The sequence below is a fragment of the Schistocerca piceifrons genome, chromosome 3 (genome assembly GCF_021461385.2).
Source record: "Schistocerca piceifrons isolate TAMUIC-IGC-003096 chromosome 3, iqSchPice1.1, whole genome shotgun sequence".
In the NCBI taxonomy this organism is placed as follows: Eukaryota; Metazoa; Arthropoda; class Insecta; order Orthoptera; family Acrididae; genus Schistocerca; species Schistocerca piceifrons.
The window spans coordinates 219,461,147-219,479,599 of NC_060140.1; the positions used below are offsets into that span (position 1 = coordinate 219,461,147).

The 18,453-nt window shown below is 43.9% G+C and overlaps 1 protein-coding gene across 1 annotated transcript in view; it reads left to right on the plus strand.

Annotated features, from left to right (window-relative positions):
• Positions 1–280: 280 nt before the first annotated feature.
• LOC124789495 (protein THEM6-like) overlaps positions 281–18,453 on the plus strand; it is a 206,225-nt gene continuing 188,052 nt past the window's right edge. Inside the window, exon 1 of the mRNA XM_047256876.1 lies at positions 281–334. The gene's annotated coding sequence lies outside the window, so the exon portion shown is untranslated. The remainder of the gene's footprint in view (positions 335–18,453) is intronic.

Consider the following 18,453-nt stretch of genomic DNA (forward strand, 5'->3'; position numbering starts at 1 on the left):
ATGATGGTTTGTGTCGGTGTAAGTAAAGAACTTTCGGCTGTCGAGTTTCAAAAGCTTCCTTGCGCAAAACTGCAGATTCCACAGCAGTTTGGAATTCCTCCGAATGTGGCACCTGTTGTTCAGCGGGTCGGTATGGTAAGGAACCTATGGGGAAACGGAAGACGTCAGCGGTTTTGGTAGGTGCTCGCCGGGGGCGCATGCGCAGTGCCGCCGCGCTCGCTGCCACGGCGTCGAAACATCGATTGCCGTGAGGAAGGCTTGGCTAGCATCAGTCTGTGGTGTGCAGTGCGCCGAGCCGGACGGAGACTGAGGACCGCCTGCAGCTGCGAGACAGGTCAGTCGCCGGCTGCCGGTGTCTTCCCGTCCGCCGGACAGACATATTTCAATACCATGCCTTCCAGGAGGACAAACTGTTGTCACGCCTTACTCGATCCCGTTATTCGATTTTCTTCATAACAACAGTTTTCCGTTAAGGAAGTAGCGTATCGATGAGGTGTTTAATAAAGAATGTCTAGAGTTGTGCTGAAGATCATTGTTATATGAGCAGGTGTTTGTGTGATTTATGGACAACGAAGAAATTATTTATCTGGCAGAACTGACCTCTGTTTCGAATGTTCAGTCTCCAACTCTCTTTCCGTTATGCATTGTCGTGTGCATTAGAAATTTTAAATGGCTTCTGAATTATAACTTGTTTTGAGCAGTTTGTTTACAGTTGAGCCATTGTTGCTACATTTTCCCCTCTTCTGTTAAAAGCCGAAGATGTAACTAAGACTTTTTGAGTAAATAGTTGTTATAAAAGCATTCGCTATATTTTCCTGTACTCATTAGTCGAACCGTTGTTCTAATATTTCTGTTTTTACTAGAGGAACGGATATCGTTTAAGTATACAGTTTATCACAGAACTAAGTTTAGCTAGATGGCAATTGTCCTTACCGGAAAGGTGATTTTTTTTAAAACACTTCTATTTTCAGAAGCGACTGTGTGATTATAATGCAAAAATTCATTGTAAATAACTGTTTTTTTTAACGTATTTCGGCCCTTTTTATTGCGTGTAGTTCATTACAACTAACTTTAAAGGAGAAGTTGGTTTAAGGAACGTAGAATTTTCAAGGGTTGTTGACACGACCTTTAATCGCTCGAAAAGTCGATATTTGGAGGTAAAATTAAGGCGGATATTCTTGTTTCCGAATAGACGCGAACCGTCGAAGCGTGTAGAGCGGGATATGTCAGCTGTGTTGGAGGTAAAGGAGTAAACGAGCATGTCAATAAAGACGTCCGTTAACGCAGCACTGCGGACCCGCATTGCTCAACAGCGCCGGGTATGAATCTGCTCTTCCGTATATTTGCTCCCTACTACGTGACTGTTATTTGTTTTTGTTGCTATTATTATTGCTATTGACACCTTTTATAAGCCGCATTCATAGGATTATTTATTAGAATCTACCGAGTGTAATATTTGTTTATATTTTTTTGTTGGCACAACAAATTACTTACCAGTGTAAAATATTAAGGCATCAGCCATCCTGTGGCCATTGATTAAAAGATTGTATGTACTTTTTGCGTGTATCATCGAGAAGCAGTCGTGAACGCGTAATGGGTGATGTGTGAATGCAGTCAGTTTGGGTACATAAGCAAAGACGCAAATTCTGTTTAAGGTAATACTTACTGTGGCTACGTTGGGCTTGTTACTTTTTGTCAGAAATTAAATTTTATCGGTAGGCTGTATTATGATGAATACATTTTAATTTTTGCCGAAAGCTTTCAACCCTTGCGAAACCATGATTTTAAATCTCAACAGGTTCATAGCGGCTGTGAAACCAAAAGAAGCTAGCGTTTAACAACACTAATAAAAATAAAAACGAGAGAAGTTTGTAACAGTCAGAACATACGCACAAAGTTTGTCTATCGGAACAGAGAGAACCAAAAAAGGAAATTTGTTTGTCCAGGGCACTATACAACAGTGTCGGCAAAGTCACACGTTTTTTACTCACATTCTTGCTGCGTGTGGTTGATCTTTAATATTTTCTCATAAATCTGCTGCTCATTATTAAAACCCAGTTTTCTCCACCGGTTAGTCCTAGTATTAAAGACTCCCCTACAAAGCTAAAATGCTGAAGGATTCCCCGATTACCTCGAAAAGGAGAATGCTCTTAGCAAAAAGCAGGCATTAGTCCCGATACTCAACTTGCTTTCTATGTGGCACATACTGAATCTACGATTCAGAGAAGCGAATACTCTTTAATCCGTCACACTGGAGCAGTGTTAACGTACTAGACTCGCTATCGGGAGAAGCGGTGTTTAAACCTCCGTTTGGTTAATCACTTTAGATTTTCTGCGGGTTCCCTAAATCGTTTAAGCAAACACCAAGAGGGTGCCTTTGACACGCAAAAGTATTTCATAACTCCCATTTTCGTTTCCTGAGCATATATGTAATACCCTAATCTTCGTTATAGTGTACAGCAAAAAATTGCCAGGATGTTGCTGAGTTCATCCATTCTTTACCGCCCATTCACCTACCGTTCAATGAATGCGTTTGCTCGATCAGATATGTTTGCGATGGGACGCTTCTGATAGCGCATATCTTTAACGTTAAATGGCGCTGCTTCAATCTGCTACATACCTCGTAAATGTTTGATTTAATGTGGAACTCACTCGACTCAGTATCTCTTGCCCGTCCGGACGAGAATTATCAGGTATGTTTCCAGTCGTTTAGTAGTCATTGCGTTCTGGTAGGAAATGGATTAAGAAAGACTGTTTACGCGCCGCTTAAACTTTAGTCTCATATTGAAATTAACCTCATCATTTGAGTTGTTATAGAAAGTTTTGGTCTTCGGTAAATGTGTGTGTGTGTGTGTGTGTGTGTGTGTGTGTGTGTGTGTGTGTGTGTGTGTGTGTGTACTCCATAAGCCAACTCAGTGCGTGGCGTAGGGTACTTCGGGTATTGCTATGTTCCCTTCTGTTCCATCTGGTCACATGTAAATCAGTTTGATGTTCAAATTGAAGGCAAGAGAAAAATATTAAATTCTCAATTAACAAAATTATACGTATTAGTACCATATCACAGTTTGTTCATTACATATGCACAAGTCGGTGGAACCGAAATAAGGAGCACCAGTATTGTAAAGACTACTCAAACTGAGCAAAACATCAGCCATATCAGATTCATTAGATTTTAAATCGAATAAATCGCGGAATTAGCCCCTTCCTTATCACATTCTTAACGAAGATGTCACGCAGTAAGTAGGTTCGCGTTAGTTGAGGAGACCTCACATTACTTCTGTTCATAAAGCTATAAGATGTGAAAGAACACAAGACCATCACTTCAAATATCACTAATTTCTATATGTTACAGGGTACTAGAGCACATTGTGCTCTCTAATAGAGAATAAAGGGAAAAAGAAATACCTATTAGAAAACCACCAAGGGTTCAGGAAAACTGATTCTGTGAAGATTTAACATCCTGAAAATGGTACATGTAAGTAAAGAGGTAGCTTGTCTTTCTTGATTTGACAAAGGCGTTAGAGCCTGTAATCTATTGTTGATTGAGAAGAACGGTACGATGATGATATGGAGTCACCTTACATGTGGAACTGACTGAGAATCCTCGGCTGATGGAAACAGTTAAGTTCTACTGGACGCAGAATGTCCAATAAAACTAGAGTAACAATGGCTTTACCCCAAGGAAATTTAGAAGGCCCCCTAACGTTCTTGAAAGAAAGAAAAATTCATATGGTGTCAGTAGCATACTGATTGCTCACTCGTGTTATATGCAGGGAAAAGAATAGTCACTAGATGTTCCATGGAAACGCTGAATAGTTTGGAATGACAACACTAAACATTGAGAAATGAAAGATTTCTACAGCAAAGAACCAGCCCAGCAGTAGCTTTCCTGAACCTATAAAATAATTTAGATACTTGGTAGGGTAATGGTAAAAAGCGATGTAAAAGTGGGACGAACGTGTAAAATTAGTAGGGAAGATAAATGGGACGCATTTGTTAAGAGGAATAAAAAGTCTGACATTTTACAATGAGTTTTTCTTCATGCCACATGTTTCGGAAGTTATCTTCAATGTTAGTGTGTAAATACAACTGATGAATTTAGCGTGTGTGTACACACACACACACACACACACACACACACACACACACACACACACACACACACGCGCACAAAGCGCGTGCTCGAGTATGAGAAGACACTTCTAGAAACATTCGCTGAAAGTATGAAATAGTGAGGTCACCATTCATTGTACAGAGATGGACTAGTGTACCTCGCTTTTGTATTTGTGGAGACCATTCCTGCACCTGTTCCTCATAATAACTCCCCTTATATGGTTTTACAGTTTGCGAATTCCAAGAAAAAATATCCCCGTGTGTGCTGACACAGAGGAGATAATTGGTGTTGCTACATGCGCAGCCAGCGCTGAAGAGCTGTGCGATTTTCTCAGAGGACACTTTCTTGGAAAATAAGCACCGTATGCCTGCCGCTGGCGGCTCCTCGGATGCTCAAGCATTTTTGGAAAAACTTTCTCTGCAAAACCGTAATCTTTCGAAAGAATTGGTCCTGCAGTTAGTTACTTGTGGAAATGGAAGTACAGAGAGATGGACTTGCGTGGAAGGAGGGGGCATGGGAAAAGGATGATTTATATGCTGGCAGGTGTTCACCTCTGGCTATGTGCAATGGAGGAGGCGTTCTTTAAGCCAAACAGATCACAGCCCATAACCTTAGGAACCATTAGAGAATACTTTCTGGTTGCTGATGCACACCGTGGTGATGATTATCAGTCTGGATATCTTCAGCAGTACCAAACATTTGTTTTACAGTAGTGATTCAGACTGTATAATACCGAGTCGAGAGCTGTTATCTCGCGAATACTTTAAAAGGCCACATATCCCATTGTTTCACCATTGCTTCGTTTGCTGGTAATGCCATTTGGTACGAAAAAGTAGTGTAATGGTTGTAGTTTTGTTAGTGTAATGGTTGTAGTTTTGTTGTTGTTGTTGTTTTTTCAGTAACTTCATACTTGACAAGGAAATTTCAGATTTGGTAAACCGGCACGTGTCAGATAACACAGCTCCAACTGAAGCTGTAGAAGTTGCTGATGTCTCCGCGCACTTTTTATAGCCTGATTATTCACGTCCCACTCTTCTGCTTACCACAAACGTCGAGTAATGCTATATAGAAAATTGAACTTGTTTCTCTTCAGCTTCCTTCGTGGGTTATAACAATGACAGAAATAGCAGATACATTTTCTGTGGACAAACAATCTTTGATGGGATCGTTGTTGGTTCACTCAACCAATACTTAGTTTGAACTATGTAAAGAAAATGTGGGGTCTGAAAGTAATTAATACCTTTACGATAGTTCATTATTAGATACCTAATCTGCCCTTAATCTGGGAGTTGAAGCTCATTCTCCTAGGATGGTTGGTGTCGGCTCTTCTATACAGGGTGTTATGTGCCGTATATACTCAAGACTCAGGGAAACAAAGTGAGGTCCAGTAAATGTGGTTCCGGAAATGCATACACTGTGAGATGAACACATGTTCATAGGAGGGGCTTAAAGTAATTATGGGTATTAGTATAGTCAATGGATTAATACCCTGTCAGCATGACCAACAGTGTTCCAATGTCGTTGTCAGAGCCGTAGGTACATATTAATATGAACATTTGGTAGTCTGCAGTCATCTGTATAGAGTAGTTGTATCGTAGTTCGTAATGTTACGTATTGCGTGATTTTTAATTGTATGTATCATGACGTCTCAGTACATACACGAAGTCTCAGTACATACACGAAAGATTTAGTTTGCAATTTTCTGGTGATTTAATCTGTATGGCGGGCCGGTGTTCGAACCTGGAACCTGTCCCTTTTGCGGCAAGTGTTCTATTGACTGAGCTACCCAGGCACTCTCACGAAAGCCTCTCGAAACTTTGCTTTCGCTAGTACCTCTCTCACAGCTTCCAAACTTAACACAGGTTCGCTAGCTCTACTGGAAAGAAAAGGATATTGCGGGAAAATGGCTTACCCACAGCCTAGGGACTTGTTTGTAGAATGTATTTGCACTCTGACTCGAAGTGTGTGCTGATTTGAAACTTGTGGGCAGATTAAAACTGTGTGCAGGACCAATAAACTTTGCAAAGGTTGAGAGTTCGAGTACTGATCCGGCACAGTTTTCATATGCAAAGAAGTTTCAATTCTGAGGACGCGCTGCTGCGGATTGAAAACTCATAATGAAGTATTCTAGGGGTTTACTGTTTCGATGTTTGTACCAGATGGTTGTAATTAAAGTGCAGCTATTCAAAGAGGTCCAGTATAGGTTGTTAATTATCATATGGCAACGAAACTTGGTAGAAATTCTAAGGAGTTAAGCAGAACCGATTTACGGTGGAAAATATTTCCAATTTTGCCCACCATGTGCAAATCTGGCGCTGTGAATGCAAGAGACGTATAGAAATGACATATAGAAATTTGCAATAGATTAGGAACGCGACGTGGTCAGGATAGGTCATACAAGAGAGAATGACATAATTTTCATTTTATTATTAAGCGCCGCTTACAGTTTGTTCAATATGAACACCGGAGACTTCGACGAAATGCTGTATAGCGCCAGATTTGCACCTGGTGGCCAAAATTGGACCTAATTTTGTTCTGTGTAAATCTGTTCCGCATTAACGCATTAGTACAACTACAAAGTTTCGCCGGCATTCAATAATTACAGACCACACCGGACCTCAGTGAGCAACTGTACTTTAATTATAATACGTATGTGCTTCAAAAAGCAAGTTACACTCGTCTCACGCCAAGGCCATTGCGCAACAAGAGTGGCAAATTATCCGAAGAGAGTAAATGTTCCGGTTTTCCTGCAGACAGTTCCACTGCGGTACGGATAACAGGGGCATCATAATAGGCGGCTGGAAACGTGCTCCAAAATTGAAGTGTACGAGACAGCACGATTCTTGTGGGCAAAATGTCTAAACTGTATCGATTCACTGTGAAATTCTGGCTGTATGTAGACCAAATCCAATGTCCAGCCTTAGTGAAAGAATTGGCCAAGGACACATAGACGTTGGTAATGCTGATCGGCAATGAAGGACTTCGACCATTGTGTATGGTGTCCAGACAATCGAGGTGGGGGGGGGGGGGGACGCAGCAAATGCAGATAGCAATAGATTTTCTAGCGACAAAGACATTCACACAGCGGTTCTCAAATGGCTCTGTGACCAAGGAACACACTTTAATCGTTGAGGAATTGAACTACTGAGACAACTCTCCGGCCGTTGTTTATAGACTTGGTGACTGTTGAATAACGGTGTCGTGTATCTGTCAGTTTGAAGTGTAGTGCATCATTCAGTAACTTTGTTGGCCTCTCATAGTAGTGTGCAACTTGTGGAAGTCCCATGGTAAGAGTTGTTAGAAAAGAGGAAACATTTTTCTGACATTTCTTAACAATGGAGGACTACAACTCAAGAAGCAGATTTTGCGAAACTGATTTCTGCTATGATTTATTAAAATATTTAACACACGAAGAATTACAGACCTTGATTGTGCGTTGGCACTGACTGAAATCGATGGGAAAAGCTGAAAGTTTGTGCCTGATTTGGATTCAAACCCAGGTCCCCTGCTTACTAGGCAGATGCTCTGACCACTGAGCCATCCAGACAGTGGTCATTGCAACTGCACGTTCTACCGTAGCACGCCTCCCGTCAAACCCAAATTCTCAACTTATCCAGAAATGTAATACTCCTTGCCCATTATCCTCATTATTCGCGGCATTTCGCCGATTCTCGTAAGAGTTCCACCTGGTGTGAGATCGCTGACCGACAATAATGCTCCAGGGGCACCACCTCTGTAGTGTCTGGGTAAGTTGAGAACATGGGTCTGATGGGAGGCATGCTAGGGTAGTCTCAGTGGTCAGAGAATCTGCCTGGTAACCAGGAGACCCAGTTCAGCACACAATTTTCAACTTTCCCTATTGATTTCAATCAGTGCCCACTCGCAGCCAAGGTGTGCAATTCCTTTGCGTATTAATTCGTAATGGATGCTGGATCAAAAAATGTCTGTTTTGGGACATGTCCCACTTGCACGTTAGCTCAAATCTCTGAGCTACTGCGTACCCTTATACAATTTTCATGGCGTGTCGTGAGTACAGGATTGAGGATTTGGAGGAGGTAATAAATTTCGCGCCACATTGGTATGGGTAATTCACAGTAGATATGTAAAGTGTCAGCGACGTGGAGCTGGGCAGTTTGCCGAGTCCCTACGGAGTTGGAACAACAGAGGCCTGGTGGGCAGTGCCAGTGCGTAATGCGTGCGGAGGTTACGCAGCTTCTCGGAACAGCCGCTACCTGGCACGCCAGTGACCGCACTTTCGTCCTTGTTCGCTTCTCGCTCTCCCAGCGTAACCGTAAGGACTCGCAGCTGTTCGCGTCGCGTAATTTCCCACTGCTCCTTACCTTCTAGGAACGTGTGAAACGCGCGTGCAGCTCAGAACACAAACTACTGAATGTATAGTAATGCAGGAGAAGTGCTGCTGTCGGCAGCGCGGAGCATATTCCACTGAGGAGACTAAAGTTATAGGATAGCGATACGCACACAGAAGGATGGCGGTAGTACAGCGTACACAAGGTATAAAAGGGCACTCCATTGACAGAGCCGTGTTTTTTACTCAGGCTATTCATGGGAAAAGGTTTCTGACGTAATTACGATCGCACGACGCCAATTAAGATAATCGGCCGTGGCAGAGCACGCACTGAGTGAGACCGACCACGTAATACGAGGGTCACTCCAAAAGAAATGCACACACTATTTTTTAAAATCCGTGTTTTATTCTACATGATTGAGTTTTACAGTGTGTACATACATCCTTTAGGAACAATATTTTCATTTCTCCACATAATTTCCATCCCTCTCAACTGCCTTACGCCATCTTGGAACCAGCGCCTGTATACCCGCATGGTAAAATTCTGGACCAACCTGTTGGAGCCACTGTTTGGCAGCGTGCACAAGGGAGTCATCTTCAAACCTTGTTCCAAGAAGAGAGTTGTTCAGTTTCCCAAAGAGATGATAGTCACATGGAGCCAGGTCAGGACTGTAATGCGAGTGTTTGTGTTGTCCATCCGAGCTTTGTGATCGCTTCCATGGTTTTTTGACTGACATGTGGCCGTGCATTGTCATGCAACAGCAAAACATCCTGCTTTTGCCGATGTGGTCGAACACGACTCAGTCGAGCTTGAAGTTTCTTCAGTGTCATCACATATGCATCAGAATTCATGGTGGTTCGTTAACTCCTTGCACATTGTCTGGATGTGTGTGCAGTACGAGGCGTGCCGCTGCGAGGACAATCCTCAATATTGCAGTGGCCGCGTTCGTCACGTAACCCGCTTGCCCGCCGACTAACTGTACTGCGATCGACAGCAGCATCTCCACACACCTTTTTCAACCTCTTGTGGATGTTTCCCACTGTCTCGGCCGGACGGGGTGGCCGAGCGGTTCTAGGCGCTGCAGTCTGTAACTCTGCGACCGCTACGGTCGCAGGTTCGAATCCTGCCTCGGGCATGGATGTGTGTGATGTCCTTAGGTTAGTTAGGTTTAAGTAGATCTAAGTTCTAGGGGACTGATGACCTCAGATGTTAAGTACCATAGTGCTCAGAGCCAGCCCCACTGTCTCGTTTTCACAGCACAGGAATTCTATGAGAGTACATTGCTTCTGACGAACGTCAAGTGTAGCAGCCATCTTGAAGACATGCTGTGACGGCACCACTCACGGGAACAGGTTGAACAAGTTTGAAAACAAGCGGGAAGGATGTATCTACACACTGTAAAACTTTCACGCATGCAGAATGTATTTTTACAAAAATAGTGTGCATTTCTTTTGGAGTGACCCTCGTAAAATTCTCTGACACGCAAGTTCTGGCTGTAGCCACGTGTTCAGAGAAGCTGTAGAAATACAAAAACATGTGAATAGCTTCAACAAGAAAGAGGAAAGCCTTAAGGTAAAGGGATCCTGGTTTCCAGTACTGCAGCGAACGACCGTCGCAGGTAGCAAGAGAACCACACCAGAAATGACCGCGGAGAAGCCCTCGGACGTTGGCACGCCAGGTACATACAGCCTGCGGCCACAAGCTCGGCTCCAGTTCGCCGCCGGCAATGGAGGGTGAAGCTTTGACAATGCCAGCCATTCGTGCGGGCGAAACATCAGTAAAATCAGATGAACGTCGGGGAGGAGACCAAACTACCAGGTCATCGGTCTCTTGGGATTGTGGAAGAATGCGGAAGGAAGTCGGCCGTGCCCTTTCAAAGGAACCATCCCGGCATTTGCCTGAAGCGGTTTAGGGAAATCGCAGAAAACCCAAATCAGGATGGCCGGACGCGGGATTGAACCGTGGTCCTCCCGAATGCGAGTCCAGTGTGTTAACCACTGCGCCACCTCGCTCGGTGGGAATTAAGACTTTGGGAGAGTAATGGAAGTTGGAGCTAGACGCACGGGACATGCCATATCAGAAATCGTTAGACAATTTAATATACCGAGATCCACAATGTCAATAGCGTGTCCAGGATACCTAATTTCTAACATTGTCACTCACCACGGACAACGCAGTGGCTGACGGCCTTCTCTTAAAGACCGAGAGCAGCGGCGTTCTCGTAGTTAGCAACACTTTGTGAAATAGCCGCAGAAATCAATGTGGGACCTACGACTGACGTATCCGTTAGGACAGCGCGGCAAAATTTGACGTTAATGGGCTACGTCAGAAGATGACGGACGTCATTGCCTTTGCTAACAGCACGACATCGGCTGCAGCACTTTCCTGAGCTCGTGACTGCATCGGTTGGACCCTTTGACGACTGGAAAACAGTGATCTGGTGAAATGAGTCCAGATTTCAGTGGCTAACAGCTGACAAGGGGTATAACTCACGAAGCCATGGATCAAACTTGTCAATCAGGCACAACGCAAGTTGGTGGTGGCTCCATAATGATGTGGGCCGTTTTTACATGGAATGGACTGCGGTCCAGCTGAACCGATCATTGACTAGAAACAGTCGTTCTGCTATTTGGAGACCATTTGCAGCCATTCACGGACTTCATGTCCCCGAACAACGATGTCATGTCACCGGGCCATTACAGTTCGAGATTGGTTCGAAGAGCATTCTGGACAGTTCGAGCGAGTACTTTGGTCACTCAGATCGCCCGACAAGAATCCCATCGAACATTTAAGGGACATAATTGAGGTCAGTTCATGCAGAAAACCATGCACCAGCAACGCTTCCTCAGTTATGGACAGCTATAGAGGCAGCATGGCTTAATATTTCTTCAGGAGACTTCCAACGAATTAGTCTGTAGAAGGAGCTCCGACACGATATTAGGTGTTATCCCATGACTTTTGTCACCTCGGTGTAAAGCATAAGTCTAGGGATCACGAGTAAAACACGGGTGAATTACGCACACCCGCAGATTACGCGTTTTAATTATACAGGATTCCTTTAAAATCCAGGTATTTCATAAAATTATAGCTTGTTAATTACTAGAGACCGAGCGCATAATGTTTGTTGTAAAGCATTTAGCAGCTGCGTTTTTTCTGTTGTGCCAGAATTTCAGTGTGATCCTCTCGTCACTAGTAGAACATGAAGGCGATTTTAGAGCTGTGCCCATGTACGGTTCAGCACTGTAACATCAGTTCTGGTTGATGATTGTGTAGCAATGTCACAGACTGGAACTGTGTGCACGCAATCCTTAACACCACGAAATGAAGTCTAATGGCGGGGAGTGCGCGCGTGTTATGGAGTGGAACCATCACGTCTCTTTATAAAAAGTTTTTGAACCACCTCATTGTGCTTGTTTTGCCGGTGGTGCGCTCCCATTCTGGCGTCGATAAATCCGCAGTAGGATTGTCACAGGTTTGGTTTTTCCATACCAGATGACACATTGCGCCTTCTCCTGGTCTGTCGCCATTTTGGTGCACTGTCAAACGTGCAACAAAGGACAAATAAAAAAAACTTTGACTGCTAAACTTTCACAAAAATCGCAATTCTCTATTTCTTATAGTGTCCAAGTTGTGATTACAAAGGCGTTTTTCGTTGCGACGGGATCTTCTCACGAAATTTCAATCACCAGTTTTCTCCTCCGGTTGCGAAAACATTGTCACCCACCTACATAGGGAGAAATGATCATCACGATAAAATAAGAGATATCAGGGCTCGCACGGAAAAATTTAAGTGCTCGTTTTTCCCGCGCGCCGTTAGAGAGTGGAACGGTTGAGAGACAGCATGAAGGTGGTTCATTGAACCCTCTGCCAGGCACTTTATTGTGAATAGCAGAGTAATCACGTAGATGTAGATGTAAATGTATATGATAATGGGACTTCATGGACACCGTATACACTGAGGTTGATCTTTGACGAACGTATTACATCTGTAAGCCAGTTTCAAATAACTGTTAATCAGAAGAGAGGCTTTGCAGTACCTGATTTGCTTAAAGGGATACAAATCTGGGAAGGAATACAGCCAGGAAACCTTTCACTAAGACACCCTTGAAATAGACGTTCTTGCCACGTCAAATTCTTCCAGATGTGCCTTGCAAGAGAACGGAGAAAGTGTTGGCCGTGGAAGAAGTTAATAAGTTGGAAATCCACAGCCTGTTTGCAGAATCGTGGCGAACTTTTCCGCAGTAGTCTCGTGCTGCTGGAAGCTCTCCGGTGCTGCTTCGTGCGAAGGACGACAACACGGATAAGGCGTAGACGCTACAGCAATTGACGTCTCGCAGCATCGTACACTTAAATGTGTGTGTCTGGAAGAGTAAAAGAAACACAAGAACCAACTACTATTACGCTCTTCCCCCCCCCGATTATGTTTGTATTGCTTCCGCGCGTGCTAAACGATCTTGTGACGAAAGGCGTCTCTCTCTCTCTCTCTCTGCCTGTTAACAAAGAGTCACAGACTGATACACAATACTTAAGAATCGATCGAACAAGGTAACTTCTTTCGTGGGAGAGGCAATTTGCTTACGGTTCTTCAAACAAATCTGTTGGGCTTATGCTTCTCCTAAAGTAAATCTTCTGAGGACGTTCCACCTCAGATAGCTCTTGGCGGTTACTACTGTGTATTTTACAGTTTTTACTGTTTTCAGTTATTCATCCAACAATAATGTAATCAAACAGTAAAGGTTCTCTTCACCAATTTATGCGCAATATATTCTACTGGCGTAGTGTCAACGACCGATCTCTACACCAACCGCCGATCCACTATAGGTCTTTCTACATTTCGCAGTAGCTTCTGGCGGTGCCTTTTTCCTATGTAATACCGGTTCATCCGTCAACATCCCCGTGGAGTTTATCCACCGAATCACTTTAACATATTGTGAACTTTAATGGCTTTTGGCGTAATCTCCAAGTTTCTTTTACACCCGAAGATTTCGCTTCTCTAATAACGTTGCACCATCTACTATGCAGACCTCAGTCCTGCCAGATTTAATGAGATATTCAGAACCAGCTGAGTTACATAAGTGTTCTCAGTACCCATGATGATTAGTATAAGATTTCTCTAAAAAGATTATAATATGCGAGCATAAAAATGCTTCCACAATTTTTCAATAGTGTTACTTATGCAGAACTATTTACCGATCACAATACTCTATAGTTTGCTATTATGCGCGCATACGTCAAAGTGGCAGTTTCAGGTGAGCGTGTTTTGAACTATGGTTGCATAAGATATCTGTAGGGGTCGGGTCTGGATTACGACTTTTGACGCTGCCAACCCTGACAGTGATGTGGTGACCGTTAACAAAGGGTGCCAATGTAAAGTTTGAGTATCAAACAAGCATTAGTTTTGAAGAATAAAGTTTTTTCAAAATATTCCACTCTAACACAGAGCGCCTTGAGAGAGGGAGGTGAGTCTTGTTGCTCTGCTCTGCTCTGCTCCTATCCCGTCTCCTCCCGCGCCCTTGGGGCAGTGAGTTCTCGTTTGCTTACGCTCGTAGTTGGCTGCGACATTAGTGTCCGCAATGTAACTTCAACGTCCTATCAACACAAGAGTAATAGCGGAGCAGTTGCGTGGAGGGAGGAATCTGAGGTCTTCCTGAGTGCGCTGCTTCGAGAATCGTCTGAAGTTATGCAGGGAAACTCCTCAGATTTAGTTATAAGTTGGCACAGTGGATAGGCCTTGAAAAACTGAACACAGATCAATCGAGACAACAGGAAGAAGTTGTGTGGAACTATGAAAAAAAAGCAAAATATACAAATTGAGTAGTCCATGCGCAAGATAGGCAACATCAAGGATAGGGTGAGCTCAGGAGCGCCGTGATCCCGTGGTTAGCGTGAGCAGCTGCTGAACGAGAGGTCCTTGGTTCAAGGCTTTCCTCGAGTGAAAAGTTAAATTTTTTATTTTCAGACAATTATTATGTCCGTCCGTCCGATGCGAGGTAACTGCGCCGTAGTATGATGACGCTACACCTAAACACATCGAAACACATGACGTCAGTCGACTACAGCGCACGGAAGAGAGAGTATTCCTGCTAACGAGGCTCCCTGGCTGGCAGTAGACTGTTCACTACTTTGGACGACAGTGCATTAAATACGTGAGATGCATTCTGGGGCAATAAGAATCCAGCAAATACAGCTCGCGACTTCAATAACAATGTCAATGAATATTTTCCGAACTGTAAGGCATCAGAAAGCTTCTTAAGGGATCGAACGATTGTCGAACATTTGTATGATTATTTCCTACATTTGTTGATACAGTACGTGTGGTGATGATTGTCTGAAAGTAGAAAATTAAACTACTCCCTCGAGGCAAGACTTGAACCAAGGACCTCTCGTTCCGCAGCTGCTCACGCTAACCACGCGTCCACGGCGCTCCTGAGCTCAGACTATCCTTGATGTTACTTATCTTGCGCATGGACTACTCAGTTTATATATTTTGCTTATTTTTTCATAGTTCCACACAACTTCTTCCTGTTTTCTCGATTGATCTGTGTTCAGTGTTTCAAGGCCTATCCACTGTGCCAACTTATAACTAAATCTGAGGAGGGTGCGATGGCGAGGTTCCCTTGTGAGTAGAGATTTAACTATACTGAAGTCTCGCTCAGTATTGTTAGTCCTCCATCTAGATGTCGTTAAAGTTCGCTGACGTTTTAGAGCAAATTAATATTACTGTTGGGGAAAATCAGTGCTAAGCGAATGTTAGAGATAGTGGAGAGATTATAGCATAGTGCATTCTGGCGTCCAGGAGGGGGAGACTTTCCTGCTACACCTTACAAGCATAAAGTTTTCCCACACGTCAGTGCTTGAACTGGCTGAATACGAGCTTCGTTCCTGCTACTAACAATGTCCCACATAATTATGCAACACAACACAGTTCTTAGTCTCCTCTCCTATTTTTCTTCACGTGTAAATCGGTTTGAGGATTTGACGATGGCTAAGTGTGTCACTTTGACTTTTCATCAGCCGGGAGTTCATTTCTTACCATAATTTTTCGCTTCGTACTCTTCAGTTTCACTAAACTTAAGCATCGCTCAGCTGCATCATGCTCTATCTGCTTCTCTTTTCTCAATTTATCACGTTTCAAAAATGGTTCAAATGGCTCTGAGCACTATGGAACTTAACTGCTGAGGTCATCAGTCCCGTAGAACTTAGTACTTAAACCTAACCAACCTCAGGACAACACACACATCCATGCCCGAGGCAGGATTAGAACCTGCGACCGTAGTGGTCGCGCGGTTCCAGACTGTAGCGCCTAGAACCGCTCGGCCACCCTGGCCGGCTATCACGTTTCACTCCTTCACAAAACTGTAATGGAGGCTTATATTTAGCGTAAGTAGATTCTGTGCCGGCAAAAAGCACGCCTTAGATGTACCATCATACTTCTGGTATCATCTGTGTTAAGTCAGTCGCGAAAGATATTTTCTAGATATGTGTACGTGCATGATTGTAGCAGTGTGTGTGTGTGTGTGTGTGTGTGTGTGTGTGTGTGTGTGTGTGTGTGTGTGTGTGTGTTCAATATATTGCTGGCTAATGCTCTACGTGTTTTTTAGTATTATCATTGCTGCTTTTTCTGTAGCAAGCTGTCGGCCCCTTCCGTGTACTGGCTTTGTCTTGACGTTTCGAGACACTTGGTCTTCTCTCACTTCAGTTGTTCTACACTGTCACCCATACATCGTTTTTGGGCATGCGTTCTCTCTGCGTTATGCATTTGTTGTCGATGAATCTTTACGAAGAAAACTCTGCCTAGAGTTAATATTTTCTGTCACACAGATTTAGATCCATCCTGGTCATACAACAGGGACAAGGCATACTCCGTAAGTTTCTTTGATGGACACGGGGTTAAAACCTCTGAAAATTCTTATCTCGAGATTCTTAATATAGAAATCTATCAAAATCAGTTTAATATAGATTACAGTACTGGATAAAATTCAGTTACAAAAATATTTAGACATTAATGCGGCTTATTGTGAGGGCCTTTTCAGCAAGATAAGTGTCCTTTAAGAAGTCTTTACTACTACCTCAATTTTTCACACTGATGCGCGATGGGAGCTTTAGATCCTGCCCGTTGGAAGATAGTTCGTAAACAGTATGCTGTCCTTGTGCCAGAAAGTGGGACCGTAACCTTGTCAGGTAGCCTGATAGGCCAGTTCTCTTGAACTGATCTGTGATATTTCATTATTAACTAAACAAACGTTTCCGGCTTTTTTTGAAATTAGCTTCTACAACCCTGGGAGCGTCCTACCGAAAAACTTCATGGGGGAATGTAGTGAGACACGAAAATCTCGCCCGCAGCTAGATCATTAGAGAAACGGTGAATCTAACAGGGACGGGGAAGAAAGCAAGAAAATATCCCGGAAACGCCTTAACAAATAGGAAATATGAAAATGAGGAAAAACTTAAATCTGGGTAGCCGTACAGCAAATTGAATCCTGCTCCTCTCGAATAAGAGTTCAGCGGCCTGTTTGTGCCACCTCAGTCGGTTCTTAATTTCACCTTGGCTGTAAAGTGTACATTTTCTTTCCAGTTTACAGTTTGGAGATGAAATATCATACAAGCACACCACACAAAAAAAAATCGGTCACTCTCAGGAGATATCACGCTAATGCCGCGTGACACCGCCATTAGCGTTGATAGTCTCAACTCGGTGAGGAAGAGTCCACAAGTTTCTTCCGGTAAGCCACATCCAGGTTAAGGGACAAATCTGTGATCAGATCCCGCCAAGCTACCAGATACATATCTTAGACTGCTACGTTTTACCCGCTGTTATATGGAATTATCGGGTGATTTAGGGGGCCAGTCTAAATGCGATAGCGTATTTGAGTGGTCGTGGAACCAGGAACGTATGTGTGTGCACCTCTGAACAGTTACATCGAAAGAGGGGTGTGGTGTCACCGCCAGACACCACACTTGCTAGGTGGTAGCCTTTAAATCGGCCCGATCCGTTAGTATGCGTCGGACCCGCGTGTTGCCACTATCAGTGATTGCAGACCGACCGCCGCCACACGGCAGGTCTGGTCTAGAGACTCCCTAGCACTCGCCCCAGTTGTACAGCCGACTTTGTTAGCGATGGTTCACTGTCTACATACGCTCTCATTTGCAGAGACGACAGTTTAGCATAGCCTTCAGCTACGTCATTTGCTACGACCTAGCAAGGCGCCATATTCAGTTACTATGAATGTATTCTGAAACAGATAATATTGTGAATCATGTACCGTAAACAGCGACGTTCATCATTAATGGATTAAAGTTAAGTATCAAACTAATTACGTCCGCTTTCTGGCTTCTAATTCCTTGTCATGTACCAGACCTCACGTCAGTATAGTTCTTCCCTCCTCATGCTATCCTGCGTGAGCTAAAACGCGTGCATTTCGACCTCCACTAGTAACACGGTGGTGGCTCTTCTGCCAACACAAGGGGAGTGTCCATACCATGCGATAGTTGAACTTAAATAGTGACAACTATTTTTTTATAACTGATACAAAACATACACGTTTTAAAGTTTTACTATCCTTCGAAGTAGTCACAACCATTGTTTATAACCCGTTGCCAGTGATGTGGAAGTGGTAGGATACCCTTAGCAACGCCAGTTGTGCTGATAGTGGCGCGGTCTGTTGTCTGACGAATCTTTGTAACAGTTTTGAAGCGAATGTCATGAAGTGCTCCCTTCAATTTAGGAATAAAGTTGAAGCCACATGGGCTTAAGTCTGGGGAGTGTAGTGGGTGGCACAACACTTTGCAACCCCGTCGATCGAACAGTCCGGAACTTGCAACGTATACACCCCAGCATTGCCCTGCAAAATGACGGGCGGGTCCAGCAGAAAGTGCCGCCGCTTCTTTCTCCAAGCTTGTCGCACGCTTCCAAAACTGAGCAGCCTGGCGGATGAAGCAGCGACGCTTTCTGCAGGATGGTGCTCGGGCGCATATGGGGTAGATTCTGGCTTGGTCGGTCAATGGGGCTGGGAAATGCTGTGCCATCCACCA